This window comes from Macaca mulatta, chromosome 13, assembly GCF_049350105.2.
Source record: "Macaca mulatta isolate MMU2019108-1 chromosome 13, T2T-MMU8v2.0, whole genome shotgun sequence".
NCBI classification, from domain to species: Eukaryota; Metazoa; Chordata; class Mammalia; order Primates; family Cercopithecidae; genus Macaca; species Macaca mulatta.
In genome coordinates, this window is record NC_133418.1 from 3,561,952 (window position 1) to 3,583,980 (window position 22,029).

Here is a 22,029-nt window from a genome sequence, read left to right on the forward strand (position 1 = left end):
TCACCGGGTATTGATTTAAGTCACATTAATTGCTAATATCATAATATTATTATTAATAGTGATATTACTAATAATTATGAATACAAATGGTTAACCTTTTAAACCAGTATTCATTTTTACTCTCTTTATTGTGATCATTAATATCAATAATTATTATTAATATTAATATAATTATTAATATTAATGATTAATAGACTTGCTCCTGATGTAAACCCGGGAGAGGACGATGTTAATTTCTATATCACAACGGTGTACACCCCCCGTGACAGAGTTTCCAACTTCTGCTTGGGAGAGGAGGATATGACAATCAGTTTCACTGGAAGTAGAAACAACGGTGGGATACTGTTCTGAATATTCAGGGAGGAAGAGGCTGATGTGACTCCTAATAAAGAGGGGGTTACTCCCTCTGAGGGTGTGCACACTGGGGGTGTACAATCGTCTGAGAAGGGGTTGAAAATTTTCCGATGGGGAGATGATATTACTCAGAATATGAGAAAGAGGCTGGGGGTCCAGAAGGCTCCCAGAAGCCAGGGGGGCGGGCCGGGGGTGGCGGCTGGGAGCCCGATCGCGGGGGGTGCCTGCACCCCCGGCGAGGGGGCTCCCAGAAGCCAGGGGGGCGGGCCGGGGGTGGCGGCTGGGAGCCCGATCGCGGGGGGTGCCTGCACCCCCGGCGAGGGGGCTCCCAGAAGCCAGGGGGGCGGGCCGGGGGTGGCGGCTGGGAGCCCGATCGCGGGGGGTGCCTGCACCCCCGGCGAGGGGGCTCCCAGAAGCCAGGGGGGCGGGCCGGGGGTGGCGGCTGGGAGCCCGATCGCGGGGGGTGCCTGCACCCCCGGCGAGGGGGCTCCCAGAAGCCAGGGGGGCGGGCCGGGGGTGGCGGCTGGGAGCCCGATCGCGGGGGGTGCCTGCACCCCCGGCGAGGGGGCTCCCAGAAGCCAGGGGGGCGGGCCGGGGGTGGCGGCTGGGAGCCCGATCGCGGGGGGTGCCTGCACCCCCGGCGAGGGGGCTCCCAGAAGCCAGGGGGGCGGGCCGGGGGTGGCGGCTGGGAGCCCGATCGCGGGGCGTGCCTGCACCCCCGGCGAGGGGGCTCCCAGAAGCCAGGGGGGCGGGCCGGGGGTGGCGGCTGGGAGCCCGATCGCGGGGGGTGCCTGCACCCCCGGCGAGGGGGCTCCCAGAAGCCAGGGGGGCGGGCCGGGGGTGGCGGCTGGGAGCCCGATCGCGGGGGGTGCCTGCACCCCCGGCGAGGGGGCTCCCAGAAGCCAGGGGGGCGGGCCGGGGGTGGCGGCTGGGAGCCCGATCGCGGGGGGTGCCTGCACCCCCGGCGAGGGGGCTCCCAGAAGCCAGGGGGGCGGGCCGGGGGTGGCGGCTGGGAGCCCGATCGCGGGGGGTGCCTGCACCCCCGGCGAGGGGGCTCCCAGAAGCCAGGGGGGCGGGCCGGGGGTGGCGGCTGGGAGCCCGATCGCGGGGGGTGCCTGCACCCCCGGCGAGGGGGCTCCCAGAAGCCAGGGGGGCGGGCCGGGGGTGGCGGCTGGGAGCCCGATCGCGGGGGGTGCCTGCACCCCCGGCGAGGGGGCTCCCAGAAGCCAGGGGGGCGGGCCGGGGGTGGCGGCTGGGAGCCCGATCGCGGGGGGTGCCTGCACCCCCGGCGAGGGGGCTCCCAGAAGCCAGGGGGGCGGGCCGGGGGTGGCGGCTGGGAGCCCGATCGCGGGGGGTGCCTGCACCCCCGGCGAGGGGGCTCCCAGAAGCCAGGGGGGCGGGCCGGGGGTGGCGGCTGGGAGCCCGATCGCGGGGGGTGCCTGCACCCCCGGCGAGGGGGCTCCCAGAAGCCAGGGGGGCGGGCCGGGGGTGGCGGCTGGGAGCCCGATCGCGGGGGGTGCCTGCACCCCCGGCGAGGGGGCTCCCAGAAGCCAGGGGGGCGGGCCGGGGGTGGCGGCTGGGAGCCCGATCGCGGGGGGTGCCTGCACCCCCGGCGAGGGGGCTCCCAGAAGCCAGGGGGGCGGGCCGGGGGTGGCGGCTGGGAGCCCGATCGCGGGGGGTGCCTGCACCCCCGGCGAGGGGGCTCCCAGAAGCCAGGGGGGCGGGCCGGGGGTGGCGGCTGGGAGCCCGATCGCGGGGGGTGCCTGCACCCCCGGCGAGGGGGCTCCCAGAAGCCAGGGGGGCGGGCCGGGGGTGGCGGCTGGGAGCCCGATCGCGGGGGGTGCCTGCACCCCCGGCGAGGGGGCTCCCAGAAGCCAGGGGGGCGGGCCGGGGGTGGCGGCTGGGAGCCCGATCGCGGGGGGTGCCTGCACCCCCGGCGAGGGGGCTCCCAGAAGCCAGGGGGGCGGGCCGGGGGTGGCGGCTGGGAGCCCGATCGCGGGGGGTGCCTGCACCCCCGGCGAGGGGGCTCCCAGAAGCCAGGGGGGCGGGCCGGGGGTGGCGGCTGGGAGCCCGATCGCGGGGGGTGCCTGCACCCCCGGCGAGGGGGCTCCCAGAAGCCAGGGGGGCGGGCCGGGGGTGGCGGCTGGGAGCCCGATCGCGGGGCGTGCCTGACCCCCCGGCGAGGGGGCTCCCAGAAGCCAGGGGGGCGGGCCGGGGGTGGCGGCTGGGAGCCCGATCGCGGGGGGGTGCCTGACCCCCCGGCGAGGGGGCTCCCAGATGCCAGGGGGGCGGGCCGGGGGTGGCGGCTGGGAGCCCGATCGGGGGGCGTGCCTGACCCCCCGGCGATGGGGCTCCCAGAAGCCAGGGGGGCCGGACTGGGTTGGCGGCTGGGAGCCCGATCGCGGGGGGTGCCTGACCCCCTCGCGATGGGGCTCCCAGAAGTCAGGGGGGCCGTCCGGGGGTGACTCCTGGCAACCTGATCTGGATATTTGGAAGAGTATCACAAGTGGTTGTCCAGTGTCTGATACTGAGATTAATATCTGTCTCTCGGCCTTGGAATATTGAGCAGGATGAAACAGGGTGAATGTCCACCCTGTGCCACATTGCGAGTAATATCAGCCTGTCCCCTCCATGGATATTAAGAACAATATCCCAGACTGGGTGTACGCCTCCTGCTGTACAGAGTGCAATATCATCCTCTCCCTCCCAGGATAGTAATTACAATATCACTGGGCGGGAGCACACAGCCTGTGAATTATTATCATCCTCTCCAACTCCGTATACTAGGAACTATATCTCAGAGAAACTGTCCCCTCAGTGCCATATTCGGACAAATAGCAAAGGCTTCTTCCGGGAATATTAGGAGCAATATTACCACGTAGCTATCCATCCATTGCTATAATTGGAGTCATGTGATACTCTACCCCCGTTCATATTAGGATCAGTGTCACGTGCTGAGTGTACACCTACTGCGATATTAAAACTAAAGTCCTGCTTTCCGACCCTGGTTATTAAGAACAGCATCACAAGGAGGTTTACACTTCCTGTGGAATGAGGAATAATAATATGATTATTAATCATCAATGATCGATTTTAATAATTATCAATGATACTAAAAATTCATAAGATACCATTATTAATTATGGATAATGATTTTCAATACATGATTATGCCTGCTTTCAATTAATTATTAATATTAATGCCATCAAATAATATTATTAGTTCCTAATACTAATCATTATTGTATTCCCAGCATCACTGGGTATTGATTTAAGTCACATTAATTGCTAATATCATAATATTATTATTAATAGTGATATTACTAATAATTATGAATACAAATGGTTAACCTTTTAAACCAGTATTCATTTTTACTCTCTTTATTGTGATCATTAATATCAATAATTATTATTAATATTAATATAATTATTAATATTAATGATTAATAGACTTGCTCCTGATGTAAACCCGGGAGAGGACGATGTTAATTTCTATATCACAACGGTGTACACCCCCCGTGACAGAGTTTCCAACTTCTGCTTGGGAGAGGAGGATATGACAATCAGTTTCACTGGAAGTAGAAACAACGGTGGGATACTGTTCTGAATATTCAGGGAGGAAGAGGCTGATGTGACTCCTAATAAAGAGGGGGTTACTCCCTCTGAGGGTGTGCACACTGGGGGTGTACAATCGTCTGAGAAGGGGTTGAAAATTTTCCGATGGGGAGACGATATTACTCAGAATATGAGAAAGAGGCTGGGGGTCCAGAAGGCTCCCAGAAGCCAGGGGGGCGGGCCGGGGGTGGCGGCTGGGAGCCCGATCGCGGGGGGTGCCTGCACCCCCGGCGAGGGGGCTCCCAGAAGCCAGGGGGGCGGGCCGGGGGTGGCGGCTGGGAGCCCGATCGCGGGGGGTGCCTGCACCCCCGGCGAGGGGGCTCCCAGAAGCCAGGGGGGCGGGCCGGGGGTGGCGGCTGGGAGCCCGATCGCGGGGGGTGCCTGCACCCCCGGCGAGGGGGCTCCCAGAAGCCAGGGGGGCGGGCCGGGGGTGGCGGCTGGGAGCCCGATCGCGGGGGGTGCCTGCACCCCCGGCGAGGGGGCTCCCAGAAGCCAGGGGGGCGGGCCGGGGGTGGCGGCTGGGAGCCCGATCGCGGGGGGGTGCCTGACCCCCCGGCGAGGGGGCTCCCAGATGCCAGGGGGGCGGGCCGGGGGTGGCGGCTGGGAGCCCGATCGGGGGGCGTGCCTGACCCCCCGGCGATGGGGCTCCCAGAAGCCAGGGGGGCCGGACTGGTTTGGCGGCTGGGAGCCCGATCGCGGGGGGTGCCTGACCCCCTCGCGATGGGGCTCCCAGAAGTCAGGGGGGCCGTCCGGGGGTGACTCCTGGCAACCTGATCTGGATATTTGGAAGAGTATCACAAGTGGTTGTCCAGTGTCTGTGATACTGAGATTAATATCTGTCTCTCGGCCTTGGAATATTGAGCAGGATGAAACAGGGTGAATGTCCACCCTGTGCCACATTGCGAGTAATATCAGCCTGTCCCCTCCATGGATATTAAGAACAATATCCCAGACTGGGTGTACGCCTCCTGCTGTACAGAGTGCAATATCATCCTCTCCCTCCCAGGATAGTAATTACAATATCACTGGGCGGGAGCACACAGCCTGTGAATTATTATCATCCTCTCCAACTCCGTATACTAGGAACTATATCTCAGAGAAACTGTCCCCTCAGTGCCATATTCGGACAAATAGCAAAGGCTTCTTCCGGGAATATTAGGAGCAATATTACCACGTAGCTATCCATCCATTGCTATAATTGGAGTCATGTGATACTCTACCCCCGTTCATATTAGGATCAGTGTCACGTGCTGAGTGTACACCTACTGCGATATTAAAACTAAAGTCCTGCTTTCCGACCCTGGTTATTAAGAACAGCATCACAAGGAGGTTTACACTTCCTGTGGAATGAGGAATAATAATATGATTATTAATCATCAATGATCGATTTTAATAATTATCAATGATACTAAAAATTCATAAGATACCATTATTAATTATGGATAATGATTTTCAATACATGATTATGCCTGCTTTCAATTAATTATTAATATTAATGCCATCAAATAATATTATTAGTTCCTAATACTAATCATTATTGTATTCCCAGCATCACTGGGTATTGATTTAAGTCACATTAATTGCTAATATCATAATATTATTATTAATAGTGATATTACTAATAATTATGAATACAAATGGTTAACCTTTTAAACCAGTATTCATTTTTACTCTCTTTATTGTGATCATTAATATCAATAATTATTATTAATATTAATATAATTATTAATATTAATGATTAATAGACTTGCTCCTGATGTAAACCCGGGAGAGGACGATGTTAATTTCTATATCACAACGGTGTACACCCCCCGTGACAGAGTTTCCAACTTCTGCTTGGGAGAGGAGGATATGACAATCAGTTTCACTGGAAGTAGAAACAACGGTGGGATACTGTTCTGAATATTCAGGGAGGAAGAGGCTGATGTGACTCCTAATAAAGAGGGGGTTACTCCCTCTGAGGGTGTGCACACTGGGGGTGTACAATCGTCTGAGAAGGGGTTGAAAATTTTCCGATGGGGAGACGATATTACTCAGAATATGAGAAAGAGGCTGGGGGTCCAGAAGGCTCCCAGAAGCCAGGGGGGCGGGCCGGGGGTGGCGGCTGGGAGCCCGATCGCGGGGGGTGCCTGCACCCCCGGCGAGGGGGCTCCCAGAAGCCAGGGGGGCGGGCCGGGGGTGGCGGCTGGGAGCCCGATCGCGGGGGGTGCCTGCACCCCCGGCGAGGGGGCTCCCAGAAGCCAGGGGGGCGGGCCGGGGGTGGCGGCTGGGAGCCCGATCGCGGGGGGTGCCTGCACCCCCGGCGAGGGGGCTCCCAGAAGCCAGGGGGGCGGGCCGGGGGTGGCGGCTGGGAGCCCGATCGCGGGGGGTGCCTGCACCCCCGGCGAGGGGGCTCCCAGAAGCCAGGGGGGCGGGCCGGGGGTGGCGGCTGGGAGCCCGATCGCGGGGGGTGCCTGCACCCCCGGCGAGGGGGCTCCCAGAAGCCAGGGGGGCGGGCCGGGGGTGGCGGCTGGGAGCCCGATCGCGGGGGGTGCCTGCACCCCCGGCGAGGGGGCTCCCAGAAGCCAGGGGGCGGGCCGGGGGTGGCGGCTGGGAGCCCGATCGCGGGGGGTGCCTGCACCCCCGGCGAGGGGGCTCCCAGAAGCCAGGGGGGCGGGCCGGGGGTGGCGGCTGGGAGCCCGATCGCGGGGGGTGCCTGCACCCCTGGCGAGGGGGCTCCCAGAAGCCAGGGGGGCGGGCCGGGGGTGGCGGCTGGGAGCCCGATCGCGGGGGGTGCCTGACCCCCCGGCGATGGGGCTCCCAGATGCCAGGGGGGCGGGCCGGTGGTGGCGGCTGGGAGCCCGATCGGGGGGCGTGCCTGACCCCCCGGCGATGTGGCTCCCAGAAGCCAGGGGGGCCGGCCTGGGTTGGCGGTTGGGAGCCCGATCGCGGGGGGTGCCTGACCCCCTCGCGATGGGGCTCCCAGAAGTCAGGGGGGCCGTCCGGGGGTGACTCCTGGCAACCTGATCTGGATATTTGGAAGAGTATCACAAGTGGTTGTCCAGTGTCTGTGATACTGAGATTAATATCTGTCTCTCGGCCTTGGAATATTGAGCAGGATGAAACAGGGTGAATGTCCACCCTGTGCCACATTGCGAGTAATATCAGCCTGTCCCCTCCATGGATATTAAGAACAATATCCCAGACTGGGTGTACGCCTCCTGCTGTACAGAGTGCAATATCATCCTCTCCCTCCCAGGATAGTAATTACAATATCACTGGGCGGGAGCACACAGCCTGTGAATTATTATCATCCTCTCCAACTCCGTATACTAGGAACTATATCTCAGAGAAACTGTCCCCTCAGTGCCATATTCGGACAAATAGCAAAGGCTTCTTCCGGGAATATTAGGAGCAATATTACCACGTAGCTATCCATCCATTGCTATAATTGGAGTCATGTGATACTCTACCCCCGTTCATATTAGGATCAGTGTCACGTGCTGAGTGTACACCTACTGCGATATTAAAACTAAAGTCCTGCTTTCCGACCCTGGTTATTAAGAACAGCATCACAAGGAGGTTTACACTTCCTGTGGAATGAGGAATAATAATATGATTATTAATCATCAATGATCGATTTTAATAATTATCAATGATACTAAAAATTCATAAGATACCATTATTAATTATGGATAATGATTTTCAATACATGATTATGCCTGCTTTCAATTAATTATTAATATTAATGCCATCAAATAATATTATTAGTTCCTAATACTAATCATTATTGTATTCCCAGCATCACTGGGTATTGATTTAAGTCACATTAATTGCTAATATCATAATATTATTATTAATAGTGATATTACTAATAATTATGAATACAAATGGTTAACCTTTTAAACCAGTATTCATTTTTACTCTCTTTATTGTGATCATTAATATCAATAATTATTATTAATATTAATATAATTATTAATATTAATGATTAATAGACTTGCTCCTGATGTAAACCCGGGAGAGGACGATGTTAATTTCTATATCACAACGGTGTACACCCCCCGTGACAGAGTTTCCAACTTCTGCTTGGGAGAGGAGGATATGACAATCAGTTTCACTGGAAGTAGAAACAACGGTGGGATACTGTTCTGAATATTCAGGGAGGAAGAGGCTGATGTGACTCCTAATAAAGAGGGGGTTACTCCCTCTGAGGGTGTGCACACTGGGGGTGTACAATCGTCTGAGAAGGGGTTGAAAATTTTCCGATGGGGAGACGATATTACTCAGAATATGAGAAAGAGGCTGGGGGTCCAGAAGGCTCCCAGAAGCCAGGGGGGCGGGCCGGGGGTGGCGGCTGGGAGCCCGATCGGGGGGCGTGCCTGACCCCCCGGCGATGGGGCTCCCAGAAGCCAGGGGGGCGGGCCGGGGGTGGCGGCTGGGAGCCCGATCGCGGGGGGTGCCTGACCCCCTCGCGATGGGGCTCCCAGAAGTCAGGGGGGTCGTCCGGGGGTGACTCCTGGCAACCTGATCTGGATATTTGGAAGAGTATCACAAGTGGTTGTCCAGTGTCTGTGATACTGAGATTAATATCTGTCTCTCGGCCTTGGAATATTGAGCAGGATGAAACAGGGTGAATGTCCACCCTGTGCCACATTGCCAGTAATATCAGCCTGTCCCCTCCATGGATATTAAGAACAATATCCCAGACTGGGTGTACGCCTCCTGCTGTACAGAGTGCAATATCATCCTCTCCCTCCCAGGATAGTAATTACAATATCACTGGGCGGGAGCACACATCCTGTGAATTATTATCATCCTCTCCAACTCCGTATACTAGGAACTATATCTCAGAGAAACTGTCCCCTCAGTGCCATATTCGGACAAATAGCAAAGGCTTCTTCCGGGAATATTAGGAGCAATATTACCACGTAGCTATCCATCCATTGCTATAATTGGAGTCATGTGATACTCTACCCCCGTTCATATTAGGATCAGTGTCACGTGCTGAGTGTACACCTACTGCGATATTAAAACTAAAGTCCTGCTTTCCGACCCTGGTTATTAAGAACAGCATCACAAGGAGGTTTACACTTCCTGTGGAATGAGGAATAATAATATGATTATTAATCATCAATGATCGATTTTAATAATTATCAATGATACTAAAAATTCATAAGATACCATTATTAATTATGGATAATGATTTTCAATACATGATTATGCCTGCTTTCAATTAATTATTAATATTAATGCCATCAAATAATATTATTAGTTCCTAATACTAATCATTATTGTATTCCCAGCATCACTGGGTATTGATTTAAGTCACATTAATTGCTAATATCATAATATTATTATTAATAGTGATATTACTAATAATTATGAATACAAATGGTTAACCTTTTAAACCAGTATTCATTTTTACTCTCTTTATTGTGATCATTAATATCAATAATTATTATTAATATTAATATAATTATTAATATTAATGATTAATAGACTTGCTCCTGATGTAAACCCGGGAGAGGACGATGTTAATTTCTATATCACAACGGTGTACACCCCCCGTGACAGAGTTTCCAACTTCTGCTTGGTAGAGGAGGATATGACAATCAGTTTCACTGGAAGTAGAAACAACGGTGGGATACTGTTCTGAATATTCAGGGAGGAAGAGGCTGATGTGACTCCTAATAAAGAGGGGGTTACTCCCTCTGAGGGTGTGCACACTGGGGGTGTACAATCGTCTGAGAAGGGGTTGAAAATTTTCCGATGGGGAGACGATATTACTCAGAATATGAGAAAGAGGCTGGGGGTCCAGAAGGCTCCCAGAAGCCAGGGGGGCGGGCCGGGGGTGGCGGCTGGGAGCCCGATCGCGGGGGGTGCCTGCACCCCCGGCGAGGGGGCTCCCAGAAGCCAGGGGGGCGGGCCGGGGGTGGCGGCTGGGAGCCCGATCGCGGGGGGTGCCTGCACCCCCGGCGAGGGGGCTCCCAGAAGCCAGGGGGGCGGGCCGGGGGTGGCGGCTGGGAGCCCGATCGCGGGGGGTGCCTGCACCCCCCGGCGAGGGGGCTCCCAGATGCCAGGGGGGCGGGCCGGGGGTGGCGGCTGGGAGCCCAATCGCGGGGGGTGCCTGACCCCCCGGCGAGGGGGCTCCCAGATGCCAGGGGGGCGGGCCGGGGGTGGCGGCTGGGAGCCCGATCGGGGGGCGTGCCTGACCCCCCGGCGATGGGGCTCCCAGAAGCCAGGGGGGCCGGCCTGGGGTGGCGGCTGGGAGCCCGATCGCGGGGGGTGCCTGACCCCCTCGCGATGGGGCTCCCAGAAGTCAGGGGGGCCGTCCGGGGGTGACTCCTGGCAACCTGATCTGGATATTTGGAAGAGTATCACAAGTGGTTGTCCAGTGTCTGTGATACTGAGATTAATATCTGTCTCTCGGCCTTGGAATATTGAGCAGGATGAAACAGGGTGAATGTCCACCCTGTGCCACATTGCGAGTAATATCAGCCTGTCCCCTCCATGGATATTAAGAACAATATCCCAGACTGGGTGTACGCCTCCTGCTGTACAGAGTGCAATATCATCCTCTCCCTCCCAGGATAGTAATTACAATATCACTGGGCGGGAGCACACAGCCTGTGAATTATTATCATCCTCTCCAACTCCGTATACTAGGAACTATATCTCAGAGAAACTGTCCCCTCAGTGCCATATTCGGACAAATAGCAAAGGCTTCTTCCGGGAATATTAGGAGCAATATTACCACGTAGCTATCCATCCATTGCTATAATTGGAGTCATGTGATACTCTACCCCCGTTCATATTAGGATCAGTGTCACGTGCTGAGTGTACACCTACTGCGATATTAAAACTAAAGTCCTGCTTTCCGACCCTGGTTATTAAGAACAGCATCACAAGGAGGTTTACACTTCCTGTGGAATGAGGAATAATAATATGATTATTAATCATCAATGATCGATTTTAATAATTATCAATGATACTAAAAATTCATAAGATACCATTATTAATTATGGATAATGATTTTCAATACATGATTATGCCTGCTTTCAATTAATTATTAATATTAATGCCATCAAATAATATTATTAGTTCCTAATACTAATCATTATTGTATTCCCAGCATCACTGGGTATTGATTTAAGTCACATTAATTGCTAATATCATAATATTATTATTAATAGTGATATTACTAATAATTATGAATACAAATGGTTAACCTTTTAAACCAGTATTCATTTTTACTCTCTTTATTGTGATCATTAATATCAATAATTATTATTAATATTAATATAATTATTAATATTAATGATTAATAGACTTGCTCCTGATGTAAACCCGGGAGAGGACGATGTTAATTTCTATATCACAACGGTGTACACCCCCCGTGACAGAGTTTCCAACTTCTGCTTGGGAGAGGAGGATATGACAATCAGTTTCACTGGAAGTAGAAACAACGGTGGGATACTGTTCTGAATATTCAGGGAGGAAGAGGCTGATGTGACTCCTAATAAAGAGGGGGTTACTCCCTCTGAGGGTGTGCACACTGGGGGTGTACAATCGTCTGAGAAGGGGTTGAAAATTTTCCGATGGGGAGACGATATTACTCAGAATATGAGAAAGAGGCTGGGGGTCCAGAAGGCTCCCAGAAGCCAGGGGGGCGGGCCGGGGGTGGCGGCTGGGAGCCCGATCGCGGGGGGTGCCTGCACCCCCGGCGAGGGGGCTCCCAGAAGCCAGGGGGGCGGGCCGGGGGTGGCGGCTGGGAGCCCGATCGCGGGGGGTGCCTGCACCCCCGGCGAGGGGGCTCCCAGAAGCCAGGGGGGCGGGCCGGGGGTGGCGGCTGGGAGCCCGATCGCGGGGGGTGCCTGCACCCCCGGCGAGGGGGCTCCCAGAAGCCAGGGGGGCGGGCCGGGGGTGGCGGCTGGGAGCCCGATCGCGGGGGGTGCCTGCACCCCCGGCGAGGGGGCTCCCAGAAGCCAGGGGGGCGGGCCGGGGGTGGCGGCTGGGAGCCCGATCGCGGGGGGTGCCTGCACCCCCGGCGAGGGGGCTCCCAGAAGCCAGGGGGGCGGGCCGGGGGTGGCGGCTGGGAGCCCGATCGCGGGGGGTGCCTGCACCCCCGGCGAGGGGGCTCCCAGAAGCCAGGGGGGCGGGCCGGGGGTGGCGGCTGGGAGCCCGATCGCGGGGGGTGCCTGCACCCCCGGCGAGGGGGCTCCCAGAAGCCAGGGGGGCGGGCCGGGGGTGGCGGCTGGGAGCCCGATCGCGGGGGGTGCCTGCACCCCCGGCGAGGGGGCTCCCAGAAGCCAGGGGGGCGGGCCGGGGGTGGCGGCTGGGAGCCCGATCGCGGGGGGTGCCTGCACCCCCGGCGAGGGGGCTCCCAGAAGCCAGGGGGGCGGGCCGGGGGTGGCGGCTGGGAGCCCGATCGCGGGGGGTGCCTGCACCCCCGGCGAGGGGGCTCCCAGAAGCCAGGGGGGCGGGCCGGGGGTGGCGGCTGGGAGCCCGATCGCGGGGGGTGCCTGCACCCCCGGCGAGGGGGCTCCCAGAAGCCAGGGGGGCGGGCCGGGGGTGGCGGCTGGGAGCCCGATCGCGGGGGGTGCCTGCACCCCCGGCGAGGGGGCTCCCAGAAGCCAGGGGGGCGGGCCGGGGGTGGCGGCTGGGAGCCCGATCGCGGGGGGTGCCTGCACCCCCGGCGAGGGGGCTCCCAGAAGCCAGGGGGGCGGGCCGGGGGTGGCGGCTGGGAGCCCGATCGCGGGGGGTGCCTGCACCCCCGGCGAGGGGGCTCCCAGAAGCCAGGGGGGCGGGCCGGGGGTGGCGGCTGGGAGCCCGATCGCGGGGGGTGCCTGCACCCCCGGCGAGGGGGCTCCCAGAAGCCAGGGGGGCGGGCCGGGGGTGGCGGCTGGGAGCCCGATCGCGGGGCGTGCCTGACCCCCCGGCGATGGGGCTCCCAGAAGCCAGGGGGGCCGGCCTGGGTTGGCGGCTGGGAGCCCGATCGCGGGGGGTGCCTGACCCCCTCGCGATGGGGCTCCCAGAAGTCAGGGGGGCCGTCCGGGGGTGACTCCTGGCAACCTGATCTGGATATTTGGAAGAGTATCACAAGTGGTTGTCCAGTGTCTGTGATACTGAGATTAATATCTGTCTCTCGGCCTTGGAATATTGAGCAGGATGAAACAGGGTGAATGTCCACCCTGTGCCACATTGCGAGTAATATCAGCCTGTCCCCTCCATGGATATTAAGAACAATATCCCAGACTGGGTGTACGCCTCCTGCTGTACAGAGTGCAATATCATCCTCTCCCTCCCAGGATAGTAATTACAATATCACTGGGCGGGAGCACACAGCCTGTGAATTATTATCATCCTCTCCAACTCCGTATACTAGGAACTATATCTCAGAGAAACTGTCCCCTCAGTGCCATATTCGGACAAATAGCAAAGGCTTCTTCCGGGAATATTAGGAGCAATATTACCACGTAGCTATCCATCCATTGCTATAATTGGAGTCATGTGATACTCTACCCCCGTTCATATTAGGATCAGTGTCACGTGCTGAGTGTACACCTACTGCGATATTAAAACTAAAGTCCTGCTTTCCGACCCTGGTTATTAAGAACAGCATCACAAGGAGGTTTACACTTCCTGTGGAATGAGGAATAATAATATGATTATTAATCATCAATGATCGATTTTAATAATTATCAATGATACTAAAAATTCATAAGATACCATTATTAATTATGGATAATGATTTTCAATACATGATTATGCCTGCTTTCAATTAATTATTAATATTAATGCCATCAAATAATATTATTAGTTCCTAATACTAATCATTATTGTATTCCCAGCATCACTGGGTATTGATTTAAGTCACATTAATTGCTAATATCATAATATTATTATTAATAGTGATATTACTAATAATTATGAATACAAATGGTTAACCTTTTAAACCAGTATTCATTTTTACTCTCTTTATTGTGATCATTAATATCAATAATTATTATTAATATTAATATAATTATTAATATTAATGATTAATAGACTTGCTCCTGATGTAAACCCGGGAGAGGACGATGTTAATTTCTATATCACAACGGTGTACACCCCCCGTGACAGAGTTTCCAACTTCTGCTTGGGAGAGGAGGATATGACAATCAGTTTCACTGGAAGTAGAAACAACGGTGGGATACTGTTCTGAATATTCAGGGAGGAAGAGGCTGATGTGACTCCTAATAAAGAGGGGGTTACTCCCTCTGAGGGTGTGCACACTGGGGGTGTACAATCGTCTGAGAAGGGGTTGAAAATTTTCCGATGGGGAGACGATATTACTCAGAATATGAGAAAGAGGCTGGGGGTCCAGAAGGCTCCCAGAAGCCAGGGGGGCGGGCCGGGGGTGGCGGCTGGGAGCCCGATCGGGGGGCGTGCCTGACCCCCCGGCGATGGGGCTCCCAGAAGCCAGGGGGGCCGGCCTGGGTTGGCGGCTGGGAGCCCGATCGCGGGGGGTGCCTGACCCCCTCGCGATGGGGCTCCCAGAAGTCAGGGGGGTCGTCCGGGGGTGACTCCTGGCAACCTGATCTGGATATTTGGAAGAGTATCACAAGTGGTTGTCCAGTGTCTGTGATACTGAGATTAATATCTGTCTCTCGGCCTTGGAATATTGAGCAGGATGAAACAGGGTGAATGTCCACCCTGTGCCACATTGCAAGTAATATCAGCCTGTCCCCTCCATGGATATTAAGAACAATATCCCAGACTGGGTGTACGCCTCCTGCTGTACAGAGTGCAATATCATCCTCTCCCTCCCAGGATAGTAATTACAATATCACTGGGCGGGAGCACACATCCTGTGAATTATTATCATCCTCTCCAACTCCGTATACTAGGAACTATATCTCAGAGAAACTGTCCCCTCAGTGCCATATTCGGACAAATAGCAAAGGCTTCTTCCGGGAATATTAGGAGCAATATTACCACGTAGCTATCCATCCATTGCTATAATTGGAGTCATGTGATACTCTACCCCCGTTCATATTAGGATCAGTGTCACGTGCTGAGTGTACACCTACTGCGATATTAAAACTAAAGTCCTGCTTTCCGACCCTGGTTATTAAGAACAGCATCACAAGGAGGTTTACACTTCCTGTGGAATGAGGAATAATAATATGATTATTAATCATCAATGATCGATTTTAATAATTATCAATGATACTAAAAATTCATAAGATACCATTATTAATTATGGATAATGATTTTCAATACATGATTATGCCTGCTTTCAATTAATTATTAATATTAATGCCATCAAATAATATTATTAGTTCCTAATACTAATCATTATTGTATTCCCAGCATCACTGGGTATTGATTTAAGTCACATTAATTGCTAATATCATAATATTATTATTAATAGTGATATTACTAATAATTATGAATACAAATGGTTAACCTTTTAAACCAGTATTCATTTTTACTCTCTTTATTGTGATCATTAATATCAATAATTATTATTAATATTAATATAATTATTAATATTAATGATTAATAGACTTGCTCCTGATGTAAACCCGGGAGAGGACGATGTTAATTTCTATATCACAACGGTGTACACCCCCCGTGACAGAGTTTCCAACTTCTGCTTGGTAGAGGAGGATATGACAATCAGTTTCACTGGAAGTAGAAACAACGGTGGGATACTGTTCTGAATATTCAGGGAGGAAGAGGCTGATGTGACTCCTAATAAAGAGGGGGTTACTCCCTCTGAGGGTGTGCACACTGGGGGTGTACAATCGTCTGAGAAGGGGTTGAAAATTTTCCGATGGGGAGACGATATTACTCAGAATATGAGAAAGAGGCTGGGGGTCCAGAAGGCTCCCAGAAGCCAGGGGGGCGGGCCGGGGGTGGCGGCTGGGAGCCCGATCGCGGGGGGTGCCTGCACCCCCGGCGAGGGGGCTCCCAGAAGCCAGGGGGGCGGGCCGGGGGTGGCGGCTGGGAGCCCGATCGCGGGGGGTGCCTGCACCCCCGGCGAGGGGGCTCCCAGAAGCCAGGGGGGCGGGCCGGGGGTGGCGGCTGGGAGCCCGATCGCGGGGGGTGCCTGCACCCCCCGGCGAGGGGGCTCCCAGATGCCAGGGGGGCGGGCCGGGGGTGGCGGCTGGGAACCCGATCGCGGGGGGTGCCTGACCCCCCGGCGAGGGGGCTCCCAGATGCCAGGGGGGCGGGCCGGGGGTGGCGGCTGGGAGCCCGATCGGGGGGCGTGCCTGACCCCCCGGCGATGGGGCTCCCAGAAGCCAGGGGGGCCGGCCTGGGGTGGCGGCTGGGAGCCCGATCGCGGGGGGTGCCTGACCCCCTCGCGATGGGGCTCCCAGAAGTCAGGGGGGCCGTCCGGGGGTGACTCCTGGCAACCTGATCTGGATATTTGGAAGAGTATCACAAGTGGTTGTCCAGTGTCTGTGATACTGAGATTAATATCTGTCTCTCGGCCTTGGAATATTGAGCAGGATGAAACAGGGTGAATGTCCACCCTGTGCCACATTGCGAGTAATATCAGCCTGTCCCCTCCATGGATATTAAGAACAATATCCCAGACTGGGTGTACGCCTCCTGCTGTACAGAGTGCAATATCATCCTCTCCCTCCCAGGATAGTAATTACAATATCACTGGGCGGGAGCACACAGCCTGTGAATTATTATCATCCTCTCCAACTCCGTATACTAGGAACTATATCTCAGAGAAACTGTCCCCTCAGTGCCATATTCGGACAAATAGCAAAGGCTTCTTCCGGGAATATTAGGAGCAATATTACCACGTAGCTATCCATCCATTGCTATAATTGGAGTCATGTGATACTCTACCCCCGTTCATATTAGGATCAGTGTCACGTGCTGAGTGTACACCTACTGCGATATTAAAACTAAAGTCCTGCTTTCCGACCCTGGTTATTAAGAACAGCATCACAAGGAGGTTTACACTTCCTGTGGAATGAGGAATAATAATATGATTATTAATCATCAATGATCGATTTTAATAATTATCAATGATACTAAAAATTCATAAGATACCATTATTAATTATGGATAATGATTTTCAATACATGATTATGCCTGCTTTCAATTAATTATTAATATTAATGCCATCAAATAATATTATTAGTTCCTAATACTAATCATTATTGTATTCCCAACATCACTGGGTATTGATTTAAGTCACATTAATTGCTAATATCATAATATTATTATTAATAGTGATATTACTAATAATTATGAATACAAATGGTTAACCTTTTAAACCAGTATTCATTTTTACTCTCTTTATTGTGATCATTAATATCAATAATTATTATTAATATTAATATAATTATTAATATTAATGATTAATAGACTTGCTCCTGATGTAAACCCGGGAGAGGACGATGTTAATTTCTATATCACAACGGTGTACACCCCCCGTGACAGAGTTTCCAACTTCTGCTTGGGAGAGGAGGATATGACAATCAGTTTCACTGGAAGTAGAAACAACGGTGGGATACTGTTCTGAATATTCAGGGAGGAAGAGGCTGATGTGACTCCTAATAAAGAGGGGGTTACTCCCTCTGCGGGTGTGCACACTGGGGGTGTACAATCGTCTGAGAAGGGGTTGAAAATTTTCCGATGGGGAGATGATATTACTCAGAATATGAGAAAGAGGCTGGGGGTCCACAAGGCTCCCAGAAGCCAGGGGGGCGGGCCGGGGGCGGCGGCTGGGAGCCCAATCGCGGGGGGTGCCTGCACCCCCGTCGATGGGGCTCCCAGAAGCCAGGGGGGCGGGCCGGGTGCGGCGGCTGGGAGCCCGATCGCGGGGGGTGCCTGCACCCCCGGCGATGGGGCTCCCAGAAGCCAGGGGGGCGGGCCGGGGGCGGCGGCTGGGAGCCCGATCGCGGGGGGTGCCTGCACCCCCGGCGATGGGGCTCCCAGAAGCCAGGGGGGCGGGCCGGGGGCGGCGGCTGGGAGTCCGATCGCGGGGGTGCCTGCACCCCCGGCGATGGGGCTCCCAGAAGCCAGGGGGGCGGGCCGGGTGCGGCGGCTGGGAGCCCGTTCGCGGGGTCTGCCTGCAACCCCAGCGATGGGGCTCCCAGAAGCCGGGGGGGCGGGTCGGGGGCGGCGGCTGGGAGCCCGTTCGCGGGGGATGCCTGCACCCCCGGCGATGGGGCTCCCGGAAGCCGGGGGGGCGGGCCGGGGTGGCGGCTGGGAGCCCGATCGCGGGGGGTGCCTGACCCCCCCGCGATGGGGCTCCCAGAAGTCAGGGTGGCCGTCCGGGGGTTGCTCCTGGCAACCTGATCTGGATATTTGGAAGAGTATCACAAGTGGTTGTCCAGTGTCTGTGATACTGAGATTAATATCTGTCTCTCGGCCTTGGAATATTGAGCAGGATGAAACAGGGTGAATGTCCACCCTGTGCCACATTGCGAGTAATATCAGCCTGTCCCCTCCATGGATATTAAGAACAATATCCCAGACTGGGTGTACGCCTCCTGCTGTACAGAGTGCAATATCATCCTCTCCCTCCCAGGATAGTAATTACAATATCACTGGGCGGGAGCACACATCCTGTGAATTATTATCATCCTCTCCAACTCCGTATACTAGGAACTATATCTCAGAGAAACTGTCCCCTCAGTGCCATATTCGGACTAATAGCAAAGGCTTCTTCCGGGAATATTAGGAGCAATATTACCGCGTAGCTATCCATCCATTGCTATAATTGGAGTCATGTGATCCTCTACCCCCGTTCATATTAGGATCAGTGTCACGTGCTGAGTGTACACCTACTGCGATATTAAAACTAAAGTCCTGCTTTCCGACCCTGGTTATTAAGAACAGCATCACAAGGAGGTTTACACTTCCTGTGGAATGAGGAATAATAATATGATTATTAATCATCAATGATCGATTTTAATAATTATCAATGATACTAAAAATTCATAAGATACCATTATTAATTATGGATAATGATTTTCAATACATGATTGTGCCTGCTTTCAATTAATTATTAATATTAATGTCATCAAATAATATTATTAGTTCCTAATACTAATCATTATTGTATTCCCAGCATCACTGGGTATTGATTTAAGTCACATTAATTGCTAATATCATAATATTATTATTAATAGTGATATTACTAATAATTATGATTACAAATGGTTAACCTTTTAAACCAGTATTCATTTTTACTCTCTTTATTGTGATCATTAATATCAATAATTATTATTAATATTAATATAATTATTAATATTAATGATTAATAGACTTGCTCCTGATGTAAACCCGGGAGAGGACGATGTTAATTTCTATATCACAACGGTGTACACCCCCCGTGACAGAGTTTCCAACTTCTGCTTGGGAGAGGAGGATATGACAATCAGTTTCACTGGAAGTAGAAACAACGGTGGGATACTGTTCTGAATATTCAGGGAGGAAGAGGCTGATGTGACTCCTAATACAGAGGGGGTTACTCCCTCTGAGGGTGTGCACACTGGGGGTGTACAATCGTCTGAGAAGGAGTTGAAAATTTTCCGATGGTGAGATGATATTACTCAGAATATGAGAAAGAGGCTGGGGGTCCACAAGGCTCCCAGAAGCCAGGGGGGCGGGCCGGGGGTGGTGGCTGAGAGCCCGATAGCGGGGGGTGCCTGCTATTAATCCCAATATGGCACAGAGGGTACAGCTCTTCTGAGATATTGTTCCTAGTATACAGAAGGGGAGAGGATGATAATGATTCACAGGTTGTGTGCTCCTGCCCGGTGATATTGTTATTACTGTCCTGGAAGGGAAAGGATGATATTGCACTCTGTACAGCTGGAGGCATACACCCAGTCTGGGATGTGGTTCCTAATGTCCATGGAGGGGACAGGCTGATATTACTCGCAATGTGGCACAGGGTGGACATCCACCCTGTTTCATCCTTCTCAATATTCCAACACCGAGAGACTGATATTACTCTCAGTATCACAGACACTGTACAACCCCTTGTGATGCTCTTCCAAATATCCAGATGAGGTTCCCCGCTCCCACCCCGTCCGGCCCCCCCTGGCTTCTGGGAGTCCCATCGCCAGGGGTGCAGGCACCCCCCGCGATCGGGCTCCCAGCCGCCACCCCCGGCTCACCGCCATGGCTTCTGGGAGCCCCATCGCTGGGGTTGCATTCATGCCCCCCGATCGGGCTCCCCGCCGCCACTTCCGGCCCGCCCCCCTTACTTCTGGGAGCGCTATCACCGGCGGGTGAGGCACCCCCCGCGTTCTAGCCCTTGGCAGCCACCCCTGGCCCGCCCCCCTGGCTTCTGGGAGCCAGAATGAGATTAGTAAAAGGGACCATGGAAAGCTGACTTGCTCCTGAACCGTGGGAGGGTGGTGTGAGATGGTTCCTTTGATGAAGCAGAAAGCAGCCCTCACCAGACACTAAGTCTGCCACTCCATTGACCTTGGACTCTCAGCCTCCAGACTGTGAGAAATTAGTATCCGTTGTTCATAAATCACTCAGTCTAGGTCAGGCACAGTGGCTCACGCCTGTAATCACAGCACTTTGGAAGGCTAAGCCAAGTGGATCAAGAGGTCAAAAAATCGAGACCATCCTGGCCAACATGATGAAACCAAATCTCTACTAAAAATACAAAAAAAAAAAAAGAAAATGCCAGGTATGGTGGTGGGCACCTGTAGTCCCAGCTACTCAGGAGGCTGAGGCAGGAAAATCACTTGAACTCGGGAGGTGGAGCTTGCAGTGAACCAAGATCGCACCACTGCTCTCCAGCCTGAGCAACAGAGCAAGGCTCCATTTCAAAATAAATAAATAAATAAATAAATAAATAATAAATAATTAAAATAAGCGTCCCAGTCTATGGCACTTTGTCATAGCAGCCTGAATGAACTAAGACAGCTCAGTATGAATCAAACAGAAGGCCAGGTCACAGGAACCTAAAGGAAGTCCTCCTAGAAGCAGAATGACATCAGGGAAGAAGGAACAATGGCAGGAGGGGCAAAATAGGACCTCAGGGCTGTTCTAGGACACCCACGTCCCACGCTGTGAGGCTACCTGTGGAGCTTGGCATCCTGCCAACCCAGATCAGTGGCACAGGTGCCTACCGGGAGCTGTGCAGCAGACCCCCTCTTTCTCAAGGAGCCTTCTCGGGACCAGTCTTCCGGACTGGCAGTGGACAAGAGCTTTACAAATGTCCTCACAATTGCATCCATGGGCAAGAAATTCCACTTCTAGAATCATTCTTAAAGAAGAAGAAAAATGTTTAAATAAATAAATAAAACAATAAAATTAGACTCATTCTTGGAATGTTGCCAGGATATAGCTTACAAGATAGGAAAACAAGCTCAAATTATAGGAGTGTATTTAATTAAAGAAAAAAAGAAAGAAAAGAATAGATCAGTCAGAAGATGGTCATATTCTAGAAGAGCTGCAGGAATAAGGGAATTAAAAACAATATGCTCCAAAACCCTTTAGAGAAGGTATGCTTGGGCTCCAGACATTTGGCCTGGTTTTTTGGACAAAAGTGGTGAATTGGTCCTCTCTCCCTCTCTCTCTCCCTCTCTCTCTTTCTCCCTCTCTATGTCCTTCCCTCCATCCCTCTATCCATCCCTTTCTCTCTCTCTCCCTCTCTCTGTCTCTCCCTCCCTCCCTTTCTCCCTCTCTATCTCCCCCTTTCTCACTCTCTCTCTCTCTCCCACTCTCCCCTGCCCCCTTTCTCCCTGCCTGCTTCTCTGTCTCCTCCCTGCATCCCATACACATCATGGTAGAAAGGCCCCTTAGGATCATCCCACATCCTCTGTGGCCATCCACACCTGCCAACCTGCCCTCTGATCTGTATACTGTCCTGGTTTATTCTGCCCACCTGAAAAAGCTCGGCCATGCAGGTAGAAGATGCTGCTGTTCTATTTCCATGATGCCAAATGCCTAGAAATTAAGGGGAAAACGCATTCACCAAAAAAATGGGATTTTATGTTGAATCTTAGCATTTACTTCTGTTATCCTCCTTTTTTTTCTTTTGTTTAGGTCTGTGTCCTGGGAAGCTCTGGGATGAACATGACTCCTGAGC